Here is a 22,521-nt window from a genome sequence, read left to right as displayed (position 1 = left end):
ACCAAGCCTGTGAGCATCAAGGAGTAATTGCCGCTGGTGGGGACAATGGGTGGTGTTGGTCTTGCTGCATCTTTTGGATGATGCTCTGTGCTGAGCAGCCCCTTGCAGATCATAGCTCTGTGCAGACAACTCTCCACACAGCTCGTTGGTTTGGGGTTGGGGTGGCAGGGTGTCTTCAAAAACCTGCATCAGTTCTGCCACCTACTCCACAGTGCCGCAGTACAACATTTCTAAGGGCAAAAACAAAGGTTTTCTGTGCAGGAAGATGAATTAACAAAGCAAAGGTTGGGGTCAGAGAGTGAAACCAGCCTCAGCACAAGGGAAAAGTTTTGCTTCATTCTCATGGGTTTATCAGCACCTTGGAAAGATGCTTTAACAATGTCTATAGAGCGCCCTGAGGAATTCAGGGTTTAACTGCTGCAGCGAGAGCCTGCTTCACTAATCAGACAATTTAATCCCATTTAAAGTGTAATATATATTAATAAAAAAGAAAAGAAATTAAAGATACCCCAGGGATTCTCCAGCACAGCATTATATTTTATTAAATATAACATCAAAGTTAGAAGTTACTGTGAATCAAGATAATGTGTTACACTAAATGGTGATCAAAGAAAGAGATATAATGATATAATTTTAATCATCCATAAGCACCAGAACTAAAACACTTTTATGTATGAGGTTAGACACATACACACATGTGTGTATTTTAACTGTGGTTGTGAACTGAGATGCACATTTTAAAAAATGTCTCTAAAAAATTTGTCACACCCATATCTACTGTCCAAATTGGTTAACAAAGCTTGGGGAAGGGATTCAAAAGGGATTTTAAACTTTTTCTACCACAAAGTTTATTTACACATCAGTGCTGCTGTGAGCAATGACCAGTTAGGTTGCTTTACATGACAATGCATAGTCCTCTTCCGAAATGTAAGTAGCAGATATTTAAGTACAAGAATGTGAAAAAATATGATGTCACATCCTCTTCAACATTAAGAGAGTATTCAGGTAAAACCAGGAAAAAATACATTCTCAAACAGAACAATTAGGGAAACATAAACATATGAATTTATGCCGTGATATGCAATAAGAAACAAAAAGCTATTGCAGGATATGAAGTTGCCAACCTGGGTCAGGGGAATGGTTTACAACTTGACAGATTATTTCTGCTGGGAGAAAAACGTGAGTGCAGGAGACCTGCCTGCTTTTGTAACGTCCTGGGGCACAAGTTACAGGTCAGTCCTTTGCTGGGGATCACAGTGCTGTGTCTTCTCCAAGTTTACCCCAATTAGCCCTCGGGCTTGAGGGGCTATTTGCTTTCTTTTGGGTGTCTAGAGCACCCCAAAATGCTGTGGCTGCAATTCCATCTCTGGTTTCTAATTTTATATATATTTTTTACTATTTTCACCGAAGCACACATATCATATGAATCAGCCACTCTCCATATCATGGAATTTTAAATGAATAAAATGGTGCTTTTATAGGTATGTGCTGCAAAAAAATGCAGTGCTGCTGCATCTCAAAAACATCTGTGTGTTTTGTGGAATAGAGCTGCTCTTCATCAGACAACAGTGCTTTCATGTCATTCTGCTAGAATGGGCCTTGGGTGGTTTGCAGTGGAGGGAAGAGAGCAAAATATGGAGCAACATCTGAATAGGATGACAAAGAGAAATTAGAAACTCGTTAGTGTTGTAAATCAGCAAAAGGTTTTACAAAGCATTAGTACAAGTACTGCTAAAAATGATTTTTTTTACATATATGGGCACAGGGCAGGAAGTCTGTAAGTCTGTGCTATGTGAGTGTATATAAAAATGTCAGAAAAATGAATTATTTTTTAAAAATTGAGTCTTTGGTTAAAACACTGACCTTAGTGAGTTCATTGAGTGATTAATGTCTATGGGGCCAGCATTTTACTCCATCTGGATAATAGCACATAAAATTTGCTGATTTAAAACTATTTAGGACACACATTTTCTTCTAAAAGAAAGAAATTTCTAGCCTCTGGTATTTTCAGAATCTGCCCTGTCCTCAGTCGTTTGCATGGGACTGACTCTGTTTGCTCTTGTTTAGCAGATACTCCATTTTCATATTTTCAAAGATTTCAAGAGTTACTTTATCACTGTTTCAGAATTGCAAAGTAGTTTTTTCAACTTGCCCTTTCCAGATATGGTTCTATTAATCATTAAAATAAACTTGATATGTTTTATCAAACTAAGTGTAGGCTTATTGATGGCACTGAGTTCATAAATATTTTTGTCTCTGTATATGTTTCTTTGTCTCTCCTGAAAGTCTTTGTCTCCACAATAAGGCAGAAAAGTTTTGTGTTGCAGGAGTGAGAGGGGAAGCTGTCGGTGCCCTTGGCAAGGTCAGTGCTGTCAGGCTGCAGGGTGGCTGGGGAGGAGATGGGTGGCTCACCACAGGCACAAGAAGCTGCTCAGCAAGAAGAAACTCTGTACTTGCCTGTGTACCTTGCATTTAAATGGTACTGCCTAACAAAACACAGAAATCTATTGTCCTGACCAAGAAATTAAAGTACGTTTCTTGGACAAATCAAAAAGGTGGGAAGACTCAAACCATCATGCTGACTGAGGCCAGTAATAAAAGTACTTGCATCTTGCTTGAGCAAGCTCCAGCAGTGTCACAGCCCTGCAGAACTGCCTCTGCCTGCAGCTGTGTCTTTCCTTTTGTTTTGAGATAACTCAAACTGCTGGATGGGCTGAGCCAGGAGCAGAACTCAGCCCTTTGGGGAGTGCAGCACAGAAGGAGGGCTTGGGAGGAAACAGGGCACACCCATGCTGCCCAGAGAGGAATCATAGAATCATTCAGGCTGCAGAAGATGGTTAACCTACACTGCCAAGTCCACCACTACACCATGCTCCTAAATGCTACATCCACACATCTTGTAAATACCTCCAGTGATGGTGACCCAACCACTTCCCTGGGGAGTCACCAGTGCTCCAGCACCAGTTCCCACTTGGCTGTGGGTACAGTGCACCTCTTCACAGTGTCAGGGATATCCCTGCTCAGTTAAACCTCCTGCCTCCTCAGGGAAGCCTTCCTGTGAAAAGCCTAATGGAATGGGGAGGAGGATGGGACTTGGCCCGGAGAGGTCTGTTTAAGCCCTGGTCATGCCTTGCTTTGCACAAGCACTGCCACAGTGGCAGAAGGACTGGTGTGGCAGCTCCCCAGCTGCCAGGTCCATGCATTCATGCAGGGTTCATGCCAGGGTTCTGCTCTGCCCTCTCTCCCTGTGAGTGCTGTGTACACATGGTAGGTTCCTGTGTGAGCTGTGCTCTGCTCACCAGCCTCTCCTCATTCTGCTCCCTCCTACAGCCAGGCAAATCACCACCAAGTGGGAGTGAGAAGCAAGCAGTGTGCCTTCTTCCCAAACCAGCCCAGATGAGCCAATTCCCTGGAAGGTAGAGCTTGCACCAGCAGCATGTGGCAGCAGCACTGCCTCATACCAGCCTTAGACAGAGAAAAGGTGTCAGGTCATTTTAGAGACAATAGAGGAACATTTCTCCTCCTAGCCTGGCTTGAAGTAAAATGTCATGGTCTGACTTCAGCTTAATAATTATTTTAGCTCTTCAGTGTATGATAGAAGGGCAAAATATGGAACCTTCCTTTAGTGAAGAGTTTCATTCTTTCAGCTGGGTTTTCCTTTGTTCTGCCTCAGTTCAGTGACAGCCGGCAGCTCAAGCCTGCTTGCACAGTAGTCCTTGCACGAACAACATGTGTTGAGGCAATCACTGTGGCTGTATTCAGCATGCTTATTCAGCTTTGTTTTAATAAATCCAGTAATAGACTTTCAGAGGCAATGAAGGGAAAAGAATAATTTAGAAACGAAGCTGTTGAAAAGAATACAATGCACATGCAGTGGAGAAGAATGTGATTTTGGAGGTCTGTGCAGCTGTTTTATTTCTTCAGAGGATTTTAATCAACCTGATTACACAGGGAAGCAAAGGGATTTTAAAAACAGTGTGGTGATAATCAGTCAGTAGAAAAAACAAAGGGGTGTTTTCCCTTTCTTATATCACTTGCTTTTGTTTTCTCCCTTTCATGTGATTTTACGAGTGAAAGTGTCATATTACCTGATTTTAATTAAAAAACTGTCCATGCTACAGTTTTGCTAGAGAAGCAATTTCAGTCTTTGTCCACTATATCATTTAATCAAAGACATCCTAAATGCTTTCAAGATTGCCATGGCTGCACCAATCTGACTGCCATCAATATAATGGCTTTCCCAGTGGATTGGAAAAAAACCTGTAATTGGACATGGGCTCATCCTTTCAAGTGGGATTAGCTGCTCTGCTGCATTCTTCCCCTAAATTTTAGGGTCTGATGTTCTTGTCTTGTTCCTTCTGTACTTACTGCTGCAAAGCAACCCTCCAGTGCCATCTTTAGAGCTGAGCTGTACAGGCACAGCTAAGGGAAGAAGTGTGGAGTTGCACTCCTGCAAAAGGCCACCTTTCTGCATCACCAGGAGGAACTGGTGTCTGGTTAAAACTGGGGGTTTTAAGTTTTCCACAGCACAGCTTGGGCACTCCTGGAGGCTGGTCAGGAATTAGGTGCTTTGGTGCTGCTTCATCTACTGCTGGTGACGTGGATGTGGTACAGGGCTGGGAGAAGGGGAGCAGTGACCCTGTGGCCTCCATGAGTGCCCAAGCAATGCTTTAGCCAGAGAGAGATGATTTCACACATGAAGACATGGGCTTCCATATGGGCTGATGTGGGTTTGATGCCTGCTGTGGAAAACTTTCATTCTAAGGCATTTCAAGATCCATTTGTTGGACTCATGCTATAGTAGGTGACAGCTCAGGAAACAAAGACAGATGAGGTGGAATTGAAGGTGACAGGTCCTTCTCTTGGGGTGATTGAGTGAATGTCCTTGGTGTCAAGAGGGCAGTGGGAGAGGCATCAAAAGAAAGAACAGAAGCACTGAATGTCTCCTCATCAAAGTTAAATTTCCCAGGAGTTCAGAGGGCATGTGAAGAGTACCTGAGACTTGCTTGGTTCTGCTGGTGCAGAGGGTGGATATCATCAACAAATACAACAATTTAGAAGGAACATTTACTCCTGAAAAGAGCTGGCTTTCATATATGAGAATTTTAAAATAATTCCCAGATAATTCTTGCAGGAATTAAGTAACCATAACTAAGTAGTGCAGTATCTGGAAGAGCCCTGCTCTCTGTGTCCAGATGTAATAGAAATATGATTCGTGTGGTAAAGCAGAGAACTGAAACTGTGATTGAGCTCTTGAATGTTTAAATGCAAGAGGGCATCAGCCAAAATACCACATGAAATGAAAAACAGAAAGGTGATTCCCAGGCTGATGTGGGAAGAGGCTTCAGGAGCTAGAAAAACATGCATGACGTAGGAAATCAAGGTGACAATAGTCACATCATCCCAGAAGAGCATTTCATAGGGGCAATGTACAGCAGTGCAAGAGGGGATGTATAAATGGACAACTTCAAAGCAATGTCCTATTTGCTATTTTAAGTTGTAACACAGCTGAAGACCTGCTGCCTCAGATCCCTGCCTTGGAAAGAGAAATGTGCCTGAAGGCAAGGACTAAAGGAGGAGCCAGGATGGCTCTGGGCATTAATATACCAAGCAGCAGATGTGTGACTAGGTGTGTGCTTAGTTCTGTGGAAAATGAAGCGAAACTGGAACACTTTCCTTATGCATCATTGCAAAAAGTTCAAAAGAAAAAGAGAGAAAACATTTACCATTAAAGGCAAGAGGAGATAATTTTGGCAAGATAGCTGATATGAATTCTACTCTTAGCGCTACAGTGACAACCTCAGTCTGAAAAGTGACTTCAGAAAAAGGCAAGAGTCCAGTCCTCCATTGATAGTCATGGCTTTCTCTTTCTGCTGTTTTTATACCTGATATATTTAATGAGAAAATGTCACAAATTTCTTGTAGCAAAGACAGTGAATGTGTTGAACCCTCTATTAGCTGCAGGCCAGTTCAGATGAAATATGAAAATTAATGCCTGGCAGCAAACTAAAATCTTTAAAGAAAAGATTGAGAACACATTTCATCTCCTTCTAGGGTTTTATATTTGCATGTTGGAAACATTGCAGTCTTTCATTGTGAAGACTAAGAGGACACCCCTACTGTTTTCCAAAATTTTGTTTGCACCAAGATTCTCCTAGGAAGTCCTTAGAGAGCAAGGATTTGAAGGACACAGTGCTTTGTCTCTTGAGTATGTGTTCAACCATGGATTTTTTTTTTTTTTGGAGCTGCCTTACATCTTTCTGAACAATGATGTTTCATACTTGACAGAAGTGGCAGCACTCCCAATCATCTGAATTCAATTCTGGGCAGCTTAATTAATAAAGTGCTTATCTTAATGCCCCAGGGGAAAAAAACCCCAAAAGTTTTCCAAGTGAAAATAGATATAATGTGCTGACAGAATGTTAAAATACAATTGGTAATTAGTGTGCCTTGGGAGTTAAAAATATAGAGCAAGAGTCAGAGTTTGGGAAAGGATCTGAATTGAACAGTAACAAAAGAGAACAATGATTTTTCTTTCTCTGATGTCTCTTATAAGATGAATTTTCTATGAGCTGCTTTCCTTGAGGGTTTGAAATCTTCCATGGGGGGTTGGCATCTGGAAATTGTCCCTTTCCATCTGGTTGTTGCTTCCAAGTCTTTTGAAAGATTTAGATGCATTTGGCTGGTTCCCTTGTGGGAATGGCTCCAGTGAGTTGTTCCTCAGAGTTTTTCTTACTACCAATGGGATGAATTTATCTAATTTACTGTAATATAAGGAAACAGAGAGATACCAGAAGAGCAGCTGGAGTTTAAATTAGCAAAGGATGTGAAGGACAACAAGAAGGGCTTTGGTAACAGAATTGAAAAAGGAAAACTAAAGAAACTGTGAGGCTGCTGCTAAATACAGCTAGAGACTGAGGGACAAAGGACATGGAAAAGGCAGAGGTAGTCAATGCCTTTTTGCCTTTTTTGCTGTGCAAGACTGCCTTCAGACTCTCCTGCTCTTGAGGCTGGTTGCAGTCTCCTCTGCAGCAATCCCAGAGGAGAGGAAGGCAGAGTAAGGGAGCACTCAAGCAAGTTGGGCAAATACAAGCCAGATGGTCCAGATGGGATGTCTCTAGGAGCACCAGAGGAGTGGCCAGCATCACCATGTGGCTGCTCTACAGCAGCTTTGCAAGGGCATGACAAAGTTTATGGAGCGAGTTCTCTTGGAGGTCCTGTCCTGGAGCTTGAATGTCAAAAGGGTGACTGGAAACAGCCTGATGGAGCTCCCAGCAGCATATTGTGCCTGATGAATCTGACTGCTTTCTGTGATGAGACAGATGACTCACAGTGAGGAGAGAGTGGTGCATGTTGGATATTTTGACTTTAGCAAAGCTTTCAGTGTGGTTTCCCACAGAATCTTGATAGCCACATTGGTGAGATATGTTTGGCTAAGCAGACAAAAAGCAATAAGGTGAAGGGATAATTGCCTAGACTGTGTCAAGGATTTTAATCAATAGTACAATGTGCATCTAGTTGATGGTCACTGTGATGGTCTTCAGGGATTCATATTTGGGACAAGACTGTTTTATGTCTCTGAATTATCTGGATGATAGGACTGTGTGTACTACTCACAGCTGATGCCAAGTTGTGTAGAGAGAGATCTTGCTAGACTGCAGCAAAGCAATGATATGATCCTCAAGAAGTTCAGTAAAGGGAAGTGCAAAATTCTGCACCTGGAAAAGGAGAATCCCTGCAACATCTGGGTCAGGGACTAAGTGATTAGCAGGCAACCTTGCAAAGTGGGAGCTATCAATTTGGTGTCACCAGCTGAGTGTCAGTGAGCAGTGTATCCCTGTGGCAAAGGCAGCCAATCACATCCTGCACAATTTTAACAAAACCATACCCAGATTGTCCAAGGAAATTACTATTCCCATGTATTTGGCATCTGTGAGGGTGCATTGGAAGTTCTGTATCCAGTTTTGGACTCCCCACTACAAGAAAGATATGGACTGTCTGGAGTAAGTTCACCTCCAATCCCCAAAATGTTTGTGCAGCTGGAGCACTTGATATAAAGACCATGGGAACTGGTTTTTTTCAGCAGAAGACAAGGAAAAGTGGAGAGTTTACTGCTATCCACAGCTATTTAATGGGAGGGTGTAGAGAAGAAAAACTCTGCTCATAAGGGTGCAGTGAAAAGAGGCAACAGACAGAAACAGGGGTAAGGAAAACTGTAAAAAAATGGCAGGAAAAAATCTTCACTGTGAGGAAGGTCAAATACTGGCACAAATGCTGAAGGAGATTGGAGAGGCTCCATCCTAGGAAACACTCAAACTCAACTGCAGGCAACCTAGGCAAGCTGCTCCAGCTGGTCCTGCTTTGTGTGGAGACTGCCAGAGTTCTCTTCAAACCTGAAATACTCTGAGATTCTCTGGCAGTGTTAATCCTACAGTAGGAACACTGTGTGAAACTAGAAGGTGGTGGATTAGAGACCACCATAAGAACACTTGTTTTGTGTTTTGGATGGCCAATCTAGGTTTGGGGATGTTGAGGACATTTGAGATGCAAGTGTAGACACAAGAGCACTTTGGGACTTGTTTGACATGGTGAGCCAGTCATGAAAGAGGTGGAGGAAGGAACTCCTGCAGGGGCCAAAAATGATGACTGTGAAGCTAAGAGCCTTATGGAAAATCCTGACTCTTTGCATGTTAAATGCTGTTCACATAAAATTACAAGTGAGAAATGTGAGCATCTTCTGTGAGAGAGATCAGCATTTCATAGTTGATAACTGTTCCCAGAGAGAGCTAGACTAACATGCCACATCCAGTGCTCCAGGGCTTTGAAAACAGTTCAACTTGAGACCTAAACAACACCTCTGAGAAAGGGCAGGTGGTTTTTTCAGCTGTTCTCCTGTACAAACAGTAATGCCTGAAAAAAACCACAAAGTAAACAACCTTAAAAGATGGCTTATTTATTGGAGTAAATCTTTAGAGCTGCCACTTGGAGAGCTATGATTTTGAAACTGATTTTGAGCAAATAGTTTGTGTGACTATTTATTGTGAACTGACTGCAGTGAGTGTCTTGCTCACTATAGCTCTAGCTCAGATGTTTGCTTTGTATGTCCAGTATGATACCCAGTCTGTTCTCAGTGGACTAAATGTATGGTGCTGATCCTCTTCTTTGGCAAAAGGCTTTAATTAATACTGCATTTCTCAAAAAAAAAATTCTTTAATTTCAGAATAAAATTAATTAATTCTGGCAATTAATTTGCATGATAAAAAAGCAATATTTCAAGATATTATTAGTTAGTATCTAGAAAATGGCTGTCAGCATCATGTCACAGGCTAGTTTTCCTATTTGTGACTTGCAAAATCCTGTTTTGAGGGAGGCTGCTAATGCACTCTGGCCATTTCCACATACATAATAATTGCAAAAGACATTACCTTACTTCGGGATTTTCATTAGTGGAATTGCTGTTCTCAGAATTCTGAAAGGGCTATGTCAAATGGAATCCTAGAATGCTTCTCCACAAACCCATTTTTATCAGCAAGCTCACAATACTGTTTCTGTCTCTGCTGACATGTATTGATTCTAAGTTTTCACGACAGAGATAATGGCTTTGCTAATGGCACAGTAAGTATCACAATTTACATCAGCTATAAATCATCAAGTATCTCAAGAGCATATAATCTACCATGAATGAGCTGAGTCATAAATTGTGTCCCTGTTACATTTATGTCAGTCCAGCAAACCTATATCACTTTATCTCTTCCCAGCCTACACATTTCAAAGTGCTACAGGGGAGGCAAAAAAAAAAAAAAAAGACAACAGATAACTCTAGAAATTGATTTTCAGACATGTAACAACACAGCTAAGAAAGGTCAGCAACTAAACTCCTTCTTGGGGTTGTTGGCAAAATAAAGTAAAATTGACACAAACTAAAAAAAAAAGGATGACAGCAAATTCATCTCTCTGCCCCCTGGCTTTCAAGTACACCTGTGGCCTCATCATTTAGGAGGAAAGACATGGAGCCCAGAGAGCACCACACACATGGACAATGCATTAAACTGGACTTTTTGTCCTTCACCATGAGCAGGTGGTTTTGCCCTCAGAAGCAGTGTGGTACTTTCCCAGCCTGCTGTGGAGTAGTTCTTCATGGGCAGCCAAGGAGTTAATTTAAATGATGTTCTCTCTGCTCCCTGCCAGGAAGATGAGCCTTCCTGGCCAGGGCAGAGGGCAGAGTGACCTGCTGCTGCAGGGGACACAAATGCAGTCTCAATTTTACACAACTGCTTTAAAAAATTTAAGCTGTCATGCTTCGAGACACAAGGACCTGACTGAATGGAGGGAGCAACCCTTGGCCAGTTTTCCACTAATCTCTGTCCTGACTGCCATGCATTTCATCCATGTCTGACATTGACAAATGCAGTGGTTGTAAAAGCCTTCAGAAAAAGGAAAAGATTGAGGTAGGGGAGCAAATTAACACAAAGTTTAGCCTCAAGTTGTTCTCTGCTAAATGTTTTCCTGGCATTCTTTCTGCTGGGGCAGTGCTGCTTTGGGAGTCTGGACTGCTCTGTGATGTGCTCTGCCATGTGGGCTTTTAAATTAGTTGGTATCTGGTCAGACTCTGGTTTTCTCTCCCATGAGCATCAGCAGTTGTGAAGAGGGCACTTGTTTCTCTTCAAACTTTCAAAGGTTGTGCCTAAATTTGTCTTAGTATGTAGACTGTATTCATGTCAAAGAAGTCACATTGGGCTCTTGGACAGTTTAGTTTGGGGGAAAACAGATCAGTCTGCTGGATGGTTTATCAGGTTTGGAAAAACAAATTACTCTCTTTTTGTGGGTTTATACAGGGTCTTGGTGGAATTAGCAACGCAAGCTTAGCTTTGCTGATCATGGAATCATAGATTGGTTTGGGTTGGAAGGGACCTTAAAGACCACCTTGTCCCACACCTCCTCCCCAGGGATGCCACCACCAGATCAGGCTGCCCAGAGCCCTGTCTGGCCTGACCTCAGTCAGAAACAGAAGCAGAACCAAGCCTGGCTGCATGAGGTGCAAAAACATTTGACATCAATAACATGAAGGGAGTCTACAGAACAGGCAGCTGCAGAACTGCCTTTTAGCAGAGCTTGAATGGCAAGTTGGTTCCATGCAGAGTACTTTTAAATGTTTTGATATTTCTCTTAGTCTAGGAAAATCCAACAGATCACCCCAACCCATGCTGCAGAAAGGTTTTCAGCTAACTGTGGAGGATATTCATTCCAGTTAGCAGGCTATACAATGCACGGAGCTAACACCAACCTTGACAGGCACTGAACTAAGATAGATTGCAGAATAGGTGTTCACAAATAATAGTTGTATCTCTTGATCATTGCAAGTATCTCATTTTATTTAGAAGTTTTTCTAATGGAAGTTGGTTTTGTTAGCACAGACTGTGCACAGGAAAAATTTGCAAATAAAAATACTGACATGAATTAAATTGTTGAATGGTGAAAAAATTGGCTAATTTTGTGCAATGGCCTTTGCTAAGACCCAGAAAAAATATGAGAATCCCAGGTTACCCTGGCTTCCTCAAAGTCATCATAGGATCCTTTGCTATTCTGAGCAGAGATGCATAAACCAGCATATGGAAATTTATTTTATGCAATGCAGATGGTTAAGCAAAAATATTATTCTGAAAATAACAGTAAGCACAAAATCTATAAATTCCCTTCACACTGGACCTGTGTAGTCATTTCTTTGGTGCTGAAGACATTTCACAGGAGTTTTGTTTGGTTTTTTCACTTAAACTATCCCTGTATAAAGCCTGCTGTCAAGCACAGGATTCCTGGAAACAATTACTAACTAGAATGCCTTCACATTCACAGCTATGTCATGTCAGAATTTTCTGCCCTGCTGTGTATGTTCCATTTCAGAGCACTAACTCATTTTCTTTTTCAGTGAATAATATATGATCTTTAATATTTGAATAGCCTCTCACACTGTAAAATAAAGTACATTTTGAAATGTTTTACTCTTAAATAATACTATAATTTGTATGTGTTTCACTACAAAGTTTCTCAAGAACTTTCCTATTCCTTTTCCTAAGGAGCATTCAATCAAATACAGTTATTCTGGGGCTGGAACACGAGAACTACTGAGATAAGTTAATAATGCAGTGTGCTTGCTGTGGAATGGGAGCATCCCAGCTCCTTGGAAAGCCATAGAAAATTAAGTAGAACTGGTATCTTCACAGAATGTTTTTCATCTATGAAACATTGTACAGAATTTTCTTCTTTCTTCTACAAGCATTTGGAAAGAACTAAAACTCCTTTCTTTTTCTCCAGAAATATTGTTTTAGGTAGAAGCTATGTTTCAAAAAAACATTTTCATAAAGAAAATACAAAAATGTTTTGAAATAGTTGTCTCCTCTTTTTGTTTCATCTTCAAAGTAAAATATTTTGCTTTGGGCCTTTACCCAAAGACTGCTATGATAAATAATAGATGCTATACTATTTGTAAAATGTTATTTTTATGTTCTTTCTATTTCAGCAAATCCTGCCCTTTTCTAATATTAAGAAATCTCCACGGTTGGTATCTAAAAATATTTTTCAGCACAAGAAAAATGATCTTCACTTTCCTTTACTCATTTGTTCTTGACTAAAGTTTATGGGTACTTTTCAGCTGAAAAGAAATTAATGCCATGATTGGGACTCCCCTGATATCACTGCAAAGAGCTGTGGGTGGGAGGAGGGAAGACAAGGAAGGAATGATTGCCTCTCTATAAATAGAGTATTCTCTGCACATCACTGATTCTGCACAGATGTCTGTCAGTGACATAGATGCTACTTCAGAAATTACTTAAACAGCTGCATTCCAGGCAGAGAGGAGACAATTAACAAATGGATTTGGGTTGCAGAAACATTTAATTTGGTGACAGATGTTTGGATACAAGCTTACTTTTTATTTATGGAATAAATGCTCTTAATCTGATTTCCTTCTATTATTTGCCAGAAGAACATAAGTAATTATTTTCTAGGTGAATATGTTTATATCACAACCTAAGAGTCAATAATTTATTATTTTACTAGGAGACAATAGATGCCTTTGAAGTACTATTTGACTAACCACAAACCTTGTCTCTGGGCAAAGAACAAGCGTAATGTTTGATAAGGGAATATATAAAATCTGAAACAAAGGGGCTACTTTCCAAGAGGAGGAGAGACTTCTAGGGAGAACTTTTCTGGGAGTGTTTGTCCACCCCTTACAGATGTCTCTTGTAGGGATGTATACTCAACTTGTCAAGTTTCCAAACCCAAAGTAAATTTCTTTCTGGAAATTCACTGGTAAATTAATGAGTCCTAGATTGTTATATAAACACTTTTGCCTAGAAAATAATTCTTTACATAATAATAAACTACTGGATAACCTGGGGGAACATGACACAAATTCAACATTCAGGATTATGCAGTCAGATTAGGTAACATACTTGTGCTTCCTTGTCCTAAAAACTATGCACCCTTAGTAATTCCCTGGATAACTTTCAGGTTTTGATAATGTGTGCCACCATATACTGTTTAAATCAAGTTGCTTAGAAATACCATGGACAAGGGTTTACCTTTCTTGGTAGTTCCCTCTCATTTCAGTGACTGAAACAAACCTGGAGGACTCCTAAACTGACTATTATTGCACTACTTATTTTTGCAGCTATTTCAAAAGTATTTGAAATATTTTCCCTTTTTTCCCTGCTTTGCTAAATAATCTGTGTCTGTTCCAGATCAGCTGGCATTAACAGAGGCCTGGGGTGAAGGAGACAAGGCAAGGGGAACTGGAAAGACATTTCAGGGAGGGGAGTGAGGCAAGTGCAATGGGAAGGAACTGGCTGCTGTGATTTGAAGTATGTGTTACGTGTTGGCATGGAGCAAAACACATGCAGGGAGCTAATGGAGCTGGTGTAGTCTCTCAGAGGAGATAATTTAAGTATGCTAGATATTTTAACTACCTTTTTTAAAGCCTGGAACAATTTGGTTCTAATTTCTGAGCAGGGACTTGCAGCCCACACAGCAGTAAGTCTTGATAATTATTAATTATATGTTTTTCCTCTGTTCTCTATGACCTTGTTTGCAAAAGCTGTGTGGTAAAGCTAGAATATTAAGAGGTTTATGGGCTCTGGCATGCCACCTAGCCGGAAAAAAGGAAAATATTTAAAGGACAGATGGCTAACAGAAAGTATAACCTTGAACCCACACCCTTTCAGAAGGCACTGAAATGCAGAGTTCACCCACCCTGTGCACTGAGAGTGAGGTGATTTCCTGGTTTGGCTACAATTAAAATTCACACATACTCCCTTCTTACAGTATGACCTAAAATGGCATCAGGGAACCAAGGCATATGGCAAACTACCTATGGAGAAAATCCTAGCTTGAAAACCTGCCTTAGCTTTATCCCAGCAGAGACCCACAAACCACACAGCTTTGGCTCAACCATCATGGTGTATCACAAAAGGAAAGGCTCAAGTACCATGGGGAACCCAAAGTAATTATGAAGAGGAGAAATTTTGGTGTAAAGTTTTTGTTTCTATTTCATCTCCATTACCTTGTAAGAAGCTGCACTACCCTCCTACTACAAGATCACGGTGTTCCCCTCCAAATGTGCACGTTACTCTGAAAATCCAGCCTTCTGTAAATGTGAACACTTAGGTTGTTTTTTATGTTGTTCCTACTTAAAGAAATGCTGCCCTCTGAAATTTGTCCAGTTGCCTGACTCCCCACAAAATATTTCTTTTCCCACTAGAAATAATGAAGCAACCTGACTTGCAATAGGAGAAAGATGTTCTGGGAACCATGAAAACCATGAAAACCATGAAAACAGCCTGTTTGACACAATTACAAAGTAAAAGTACGATTGGACCTGGATTTCAAGATGCTGAGGAGATACATATTGCTTTTGACTCCTCTGAAAAATCAATTGGCCTTCAATGCTTCACACACTCAGAAGAAAACATTTCCTTATTGGCTCTGTCTTGGTTTTCTTCCACAGGTTTGGAACATAATGTCATTCTCTGCATGGTGGCTTGTACAGTAATGTAATTATTGCAGTGTTGTTGGGAAGAGGCCCTGAGAACTTCAGACACTATAAAACCAGTGCCCACCCACACTTTACTTTTAACATTATTGCTCAACAGAAGCACAGAATATCTCAAATTAAGTTAGAAATCTCAAACCTTTTATCTCCTGCCCTTTTGACTAACAATGTAATGTGTTTCTCAGCTCTTTAAATTGCAGAAAGTGGTCTCACAAGAGTAGCAAACTTCCGTGATAGAGATTTATGCACAGTTATGAATGGTAAGAGAGGAAAAAAGAAAGGCAATTTTATGAAAGCATAGATGTCTGCTGCAAAAGGTAGATTGGCTGGGAAAGTTAGGGCAATAATAGGACACCCTTTCTTGCCTGAATAATATTTTAAACCCACCACTGTTTGCAGTGTGATGAGTGCTGCAAAGAGCTCACAGCTGGCTCTCAGAGCTGCTTGGAATATGGAAGCAATGATGAATTCTGCTGTCATCTTGCCTTGTCTTTGTCCTCTCCACATTTGTTTCATCTCTCATTTGTGTCTTTTTGGCAAATCCATAGATGTATTCTCTCTGAGATAAAGAACAGCCTTTTTGCCTGACTGGGCTCTCTAGTGAATAGGGAAGCAATGTATTACAAGGCATAAGTAGCTGAGCTCCTCCTGGTGAGGACCAGAAGCTGAAAACTGGTTAGCAGAACCCCTGACATTCAGATTAAGTGCTGCCAAAATTTGCTGTCTGGGAAAGACTTGGAATAGATTGCACATGGGCCATTAATTTTATCTCACAAATAAAGTAGCTAGCTAATGTGAGGAAATAAAGGTTGGGTAAAAATAGGGAGAGAAGAGACCATTACTGTGCCCACCTGCTGCCAGTCAGCTGAGAGGCATCAACACCAGACACAGCTCCTGCAGCTCCTGAGGACATGGAGGGCAAAAGCAGAAGTCCATGAGGAAAATTTGGTGCCGAGGAAAATTTGGTGCCAAGGAAATGCAACAGTCGGACTTGTGTGGGTGGGCTTTAGAGAGCTGGAAATCCCAGGGAGAGCCATTTTCCAGGCAGAAAAAGTCAGTCTGCAACACAAAACCAGGTCTGGTTATTTGTATTTCCAGATTAGCTCCAATGGGGACTGCAGAGACACAGCTGCTTTACTCTTTATGGTGGTTTGTAGGAACACAGACCACCTGGAACATCAGGGCTGCTCTTCCACTGCTTTATTTTTAGGGCCAACCATCACTCCTTTCCTTAATAGCTGCTCAGAACTCTCAAGTGATTCACATTTTCTTGTCTTCATTTAGTTACATCAAAATTTAGAAGCCCAGGTGCAACTTAAAAAAAAAAAAAGAGAAAGCAACTAATGCACCATTACTTTATTTGTAATCCTGGCATCCAATGTTACACTTCCAATTAAATATTCTTATAAAACATGTAACTGCTAGAAAAGTTAGCATGGGGTTACTTCTGGCTGTAGTCACCTGGAATCAGATGGATTTTGAACATTGTGCCCCAGGTTATTATATCTCCAGTGTATGTCAGGGATATTACTAGTTCTTTAAATCTTGCAGTTTTTATGGCAATATTGCCCAGAATCACAGAATCACAATACAGTATACAGAACTGTATACTGAACACATATACTGTATACAAGAACACACAGAGTTAAGGATAATAAGATCTTTTCTTAATGTTCTCTTCAGGTCCGAAAACTTCAGTGATTTTTTTTTTTCTTTATTAAAATTAATGTGTTTCTTCTTTTGTAGTGTTTGAGGGCCTATAACTACAGCTGTCCACAGCAGTCATCTGCAGCAGAAGAATAAGGGTTATTCAGCTTTAATGTATGATTCAGCCATGAGAAATTGGGTGTCTTTAACCAAGTTGATGCCAATGAAAATCTACTTTTAAAATAAGCCATTTACACCAGTGAAGAAAGATGGCAGTGTAGTGAGAACATATTGTCTGGCACAACCAGACCCTATTAGGTCTGGGTATAGCCTTCCAGTGGTATTATGAGCAAGACAGCTAATCACTCAGTGCCTCTGCTCCTCAGCTGTATAATAAAGGTGATAATTCTTTGCCTGGCTATTCTTTTTTTCTTGTCTCTTCTAGCCATAGACTGCACCGTGTAGGACCATCTTACAGGGTATTATTTTTATATCAGTAGTACCTTCAAATATGAAATATAGGCTAAAGCATCTGGTGTGGTGGTTATTACTATAATAAAATAAAGGCTATTTTGGATTTAGCAAGAGCTTCAACACTGAATACAGGTGCTAAGTGAGCCATCCATTTAGAATTGCTTTTGGATTAATATACATCAGGTTTTAAATAATTCCAACTTTTGAATTAACTGTGATGGCATTTTGCTAATGAAGGGTAAAATCTTCAAGTTTTACCTATGTAAGATTTTTTGCCTGGTTGGAATGTTTCAGCATATTGTCCCTGCTGCATTAATTTTGGCTGTGCAAAGCATGGAGGGTGCTAGGGGTTTTTTTGTCAAAAAGAGAAATTCCATTTCTAAGCACAGAAAGAAAACACAATGTTCAAAGCTCTTGCTTTGAATTTCAAGGCAGCACTTAGTCTCACTCATGTTTATCACCACTTGCCATCCTGCTGTACCTGGGGCTGTGGAGAGGATTTTTCCTCCACTGCTGGGCTGAAGGAGAGGATGCTGGAAGAAGCTGCTCTGCAGTGTTAAAACATCCAGACAGGAATCAGGCAGAAGGTGGGGATGCACAAAAGTGTGAACTGAAGGCAGTGAAGTGCAGCCTGTCCCACTGTAGGCAGCAGCAGCAGTGGGAGGTGAGAGGCAGCAGCAGGGAGGTGCAGGGAGGTGCAGTGGCCCTGAGAGGGATGCTGCCATCAGCACAGCACAGGGACAGTGCAGGACACTGAGCTGATGATCACACTTTGACCTGCCTTACACAGGTGACATGTTTTGGAAGTGTCACATTGCCTGCAGTCTTTTAGGGCCTTTCAGACATATGCACAACCAGCTCCACTGTGTGTTTCCCCTGACAGCTTTCCTTTCACACTTTCCTACTCCATTGCTCAATTTGATACACTGACAGGGATTTGTGCCCCAGGAAAGTGTGGCCTGATGGTATTTTCTGTTGGCTCATCATGTTAAAGTCCTCTGTGATCTGGACTTCTCTGGGTCAGGCAGACTGATGGCACATCATGATGCCAAAAGCAGAGGAGGAGATGGGAGAGGCTTTCACACCTGGAGGGACCTTGGAGACATACATGGACACAGACAGGGCCTATGGGGTCCTGTCAGAGGGATGGGCAGGATGGATATTCAGTTCCCAACTTTATAACTAGCTTTTATTAAGCCAGAAATGCTTTTTAGCTTTGTAAAAATTTTTACTTTGGCCTGGCTGTTTGTGCATTAACTTGGAAGATTCAACGAATTCCAGTCTGTGTTTGTAAGGTTTGAATCACCATGCTGTCCTGGACCTTAACCTTTTTTTCTTGCAGCCAATAAATGAAGACCTTTCTGTTCTCCACAGGAGCACAAGCATGTTTTTTAAGGCAGCATATTGCTTCTTTTTCTTTCCTGCTCCTGCAGTTGTTTTGTGGAAGACAAGGTGCTTTGCAGTGAGCCACAGGGAGGCATATTTTCTTTCTAGATGTGGCTTTAACCTGCATGATCCAAGCAACAAATGCCATGTTATGTGTAATTGTGAGGAAGTGGATGTAACTAATGATCAATACCAAGAATTGAACCATTTTTCCCATTTGCAAATTATCAATGGAAGGCCTGAGTTTTAACGATTTGTCTCTCATTCCAAATTAATCAATCAGGGAAGAAACTGTAAATTAGTCACAGTGGATTCACTGAGAAGGTGTAGATGCTGATGGCTGGAAACTTTACAGACAGGGTGAGGAGAGTCCAAGAGCCTTCAGGAGGATGAAGAGAACCTGCAGGGCAGGGTGCTGCCAGGAGCTGCCCACTGGGGAAATAGAGGAATGTTAAATCCTGCCTGCAAGCCTGGCTGCCTGGGGCAGTGGTGTGGCCTCACCACATGTCCAGTGCTTTCTGGTAGAGAGTGGAGCAGAGAACAGCATCCCTGCTCTCCCAGTACTTGCTTGGGGGCTTAATTACTGTGTTAGCATCAGACTGCCCCTTGCATGTGCCTTCAGACCTAATTACCCTGGATTCCCTTGCTGCATGGGGTTTGATATGCCCAATACATTGGGGAACACCTGTCCCACAGCCTTCCCACAGGATTTGCATGCTCCTAAAGAAGCAGTTTGGTTTTCCCTGGAAAGCTTATGATCCACAAGAAAATGTGAAATGTGCTCCTCTCTCTCTTCCCATTTTAAATGCAAGCAGCACTTTAACATAAACAGAAAAGCATCTATTTGTTTTTTATTTGCCCCAAAAATGCCTTACAGATCAATACTTACAGGGGGCTCTGGTGGGAAGCCATCTTCTGCCTAACTCTCCATCTTCAGCCTCTCTTCAGGTCCTTTCAAGCCAGACAGAAATACCTAGGAACACACAAATCTTTATGTATGTGGCTGTGGCTAGCACAGGTTTTTCCCATGAGAAATTTTCTTTTTTTTTATAAATAAAGATAAAGTTTGGATGTTGATGGAACAGTGTCCCAGAACTTGGGCAGTGCAGGCCTGGCCAATCAGGCCTGGGGGAAGGCTTCTGACTGACCAATCTGGGTGACTTTTGAGAACTCTATATATGTGATGAAATCAAAACAATAAAGGTCATTCCTTCTTGCCACTGAGAACTGATGCATTCATTACTCTGCTAGCTGCTCAACAGCGACATGTGACTTTTCATCAAAATGGTAGTTTTCCTCTTTGGGTATGGCTCTTCCTCACCATACAGTAGGTTTAAGTTTTGTGATAGCTGTCAGGTTTTGAAGCTCCCAAGAGCTGTATTTTAGGGATTTGAGATATCCAGTGTGGCATGAGGCAGCTGTGGGCTGGCTGCTGGTCCCTTGCTGCTCAGCCTCAGCTGAGGGTGGGCACTTGGAACTGGGGGGACCACGAGGGCTGTGTGGCAGAGCTGAGGCTTTCAGTGCAGAAACCTTCATGACTGATAAAGATTGTCATTTCTGTGCAAGTTCCCTTTAAGCAGTCCCTTGGGTTTTAAAAGGTTTTGAAAGGTTATTCACATGACCAAGATCAAGCTGCTGGTACCATGTCTTTGCTGAATATAGCTGTGCAGTCCTGCAGATAAATACCTGACTCCTCCAGCCGGGTAGGTTATCCCTCCATGTCTAATCTGTCACAAAAGATTTGTGTTTGAAAGCAAAATAACAGTTTTCTTACTTTATTTTTTATTACCGTGAATCTGTCAAAGGGAAGCAGCTGGAGCAGAGATCTACATCCTGAGGGGAAAGAAGAAAAATATTGTTTTGATGGGAAACTCAGCTAAATCGTTTAAATTAAGAATTACTGACACTGTGGCTGCTGGAGGTGCAAATGGAACACCTAACTGCTTGGAACAAGAGTCTGGGAAAAGTCAGAGAAGTTGTGCAAAAAAGAAGTTGTGCAAAAAAGAAGTTGTGCATAACACTCCCTCTACTCTGGTGCTTGCTAACCCTAAGGTTTTCCTCACCAAAACACCATGGGGTATGGTACAGTGAGGAAATGGTCCATTTGCTGTTGAACCATAGGGCTGAAGTCTTGCCTCAGGTTAGAGACAAATCTAGGAGGAAAGCGCTCTGAATAAATGCCTACCCCAAAGAAAAGCTCCAGAAAAGTCTGAAGAAGCAGAGGACAGAATATAACTGAGAAGGAAGCTGAGGCTGAGGTTTCACACTGTGTTATCCAATGATTGTGTGTGTGGCCTCCCAGCCAGGAAACCTCAGCCTCACAGAGCAGGGCCTGTTTCAGTGGTGAGCAAGAAGTGCCTTGCTTGTCCAAGGACACCAGGAAGGCTCTGGGCTGGAGTGTGTCCCTGTCAGGTTGCAGAGGTGTCCCAAACCACCTGACATCACCTCTCTTTCCTGCCAGCAGGTACCAAGGGGCCTATGCATCCACCTCTTGACTCACAAGATGAAATCAAACAATTGTGTGAAGTCCTACCAAGCTGAGTTCAGAGGTGAGCATGAAGGCGAAAGCACTGAACATCTCACAGCAATGTTCATGCCAGAGGCTGAGCAAAGCCAGGACTGTGGAGTCTCTCCCCAGAGGTGCAGAGGAGGGACAGACTTTGAGGCTGGCTGGACAGGGAGGTGAGGAAGCCAAGGAGCTGGTGGCAAGGGGGTCCTATGATGACTGAGCTGCTGAGCTGGGTACCTTTTGTTCACACCAGCTGCCTTGAGGTGCATGGGGATCTCTAATTTCCCAGTGCTTCAGCAGAAAAGTCCTGGGAACTGGGCTTGGAGCTGCTGTATGAAGTGGCCAAAGCACTCAGTGCCTGCTGTGTCAGGGACCAGCACAGTTTTGCCTCTGGGTTACACTGAGCTGGACAAAAGGAAAACAGTGATCCTGGTAAATGACATTAGCCAGATGATTTCAGAAATCATTCTCCAGCCCCAGGCACTGAGAAAGGGGGAGGGCAAAGGGGAGCCCCAAGCCATCGCTACACCGTGCAGGAGGGCAGGAGGGCAGGTGGCCTGGGACACAGTGGAACACTGTTGCTGGTTCTGCTGCTGCCAGGAGAGGCAGTCACACCAGGGAGCATGAGAGACCTTGCTACAGCAACAGGAGCTGCCCCACAGGAATGGGAGACCTGCCTGAGCTCAGCTCCCCTCACTGCATCCCCAGCTATTGCAAAGGCTGGAGGGAATTGCTTCTTTTCCCCAAGCAATTTCTTTCTGGTGACAGATATTACATCAATCCAGGACCTTTACTCCTGTTGAGAGTTGCTTTACTGCATAAGCAGGCTCCTGGAAACCACCAAAGTGTTTCTAAGGAAAGACAGGAAAGTTTGGACAAATTGGTGAAGAGGGTGGTACAGAATGATGCTGCAATTCACTGCAGAAGGCTCTTTCCCTCCTGAGCAAAGACCAATGTACTGAGCTATAAGGGGAATCCACTGCAGCACTTTTCATCAAAGTCACAAGTTAGAGTTAGACATTCACCTTCCCCATGTAATTGAATAAAGACATCAGCAAGAGCAGAGACAGCACTCCAACTTTAAAGACAAAAAGGTGGATGCAAAATCCTTGTGTGTGAAATGGCAATATTGATTGCAGACTGGATTTGAGGGAGAACACAGGCAGTAGGACTGAACAAGTGTGTACATGCCTCACTATTTATGATAATTAAAGTTTGAAGGTCAAAGTGTGCCTTAGATGCAATTTGCTGCATTGATCTCAAAGCTCTCAACATAAAGAGTATTTATACGTTACAGAAAACTTTATCTCCCTTCTGCACGTGCAGCCTGGTTGATAGTGGGAGCTCTGCACACAGATCCTGATGAACACAACCCACCTTTGAGTGCCATCCCAAGCATGCCAGCCATGTTGACCTAGGAAATGCGAGATTATTATAACCCCCCAAATGAGTTTGCAGT

The 22,521-nt window shown here is 42.1% G+C and overlaps 1 long non-coding RNA gene across 4 annotated transcripts in view; it reads right to left on the bottom strand.

Moving 5' to 3' along the window:
* Window positions 1-560: 560 nt before the first annotated feature.
* Window positions 561-22,521, bottom strand: part of LOC146444219 (uncharacterized) — a 299,825-nt gene continuing 277,864 nt past the window's right edge. For 2 of the 4 annotated variants that reach the window (XR_014849725.1, XR_014849722.1), the window contains 2 exons: window positions 19,443-19,526; window positions 561-1,646 (listed from right to left, as the gene is read on the bottom strand). This is a non-coding gene — a long non-coding RNA (uncharacterized LOC146444219). Of the gene's footprint in view, window positions 1,647-16,143; window positions 16,361-16,680; window positions 16,833-19,442; window positions 19,527-22,521 lie in introns of those variants that run through there. The other 2 variants (XR_014849723.1, XR_014849724.1) reach the window with 2 other exon arrangements.

Source organism: Lichenostomus cassidix, chromosome 1 (assembly GCF_008360975.1).
Source record: "Lichenostomus cassidix isolate B80296 chromosome 1, HeHo_3.0, whole genome shotgun sequence".
Classification (NCBI taxonomy): Eukaryota; Metazoa; Chordata; class Aves; order Passeriformes; family Meliphagidae; genus Lichenostomus; species Lichenostomus cassidix.
Note: the sequence above shows the minus strand (reverse complement) of the source record. Positions and strands in the feature narration are given on the sequence as shown.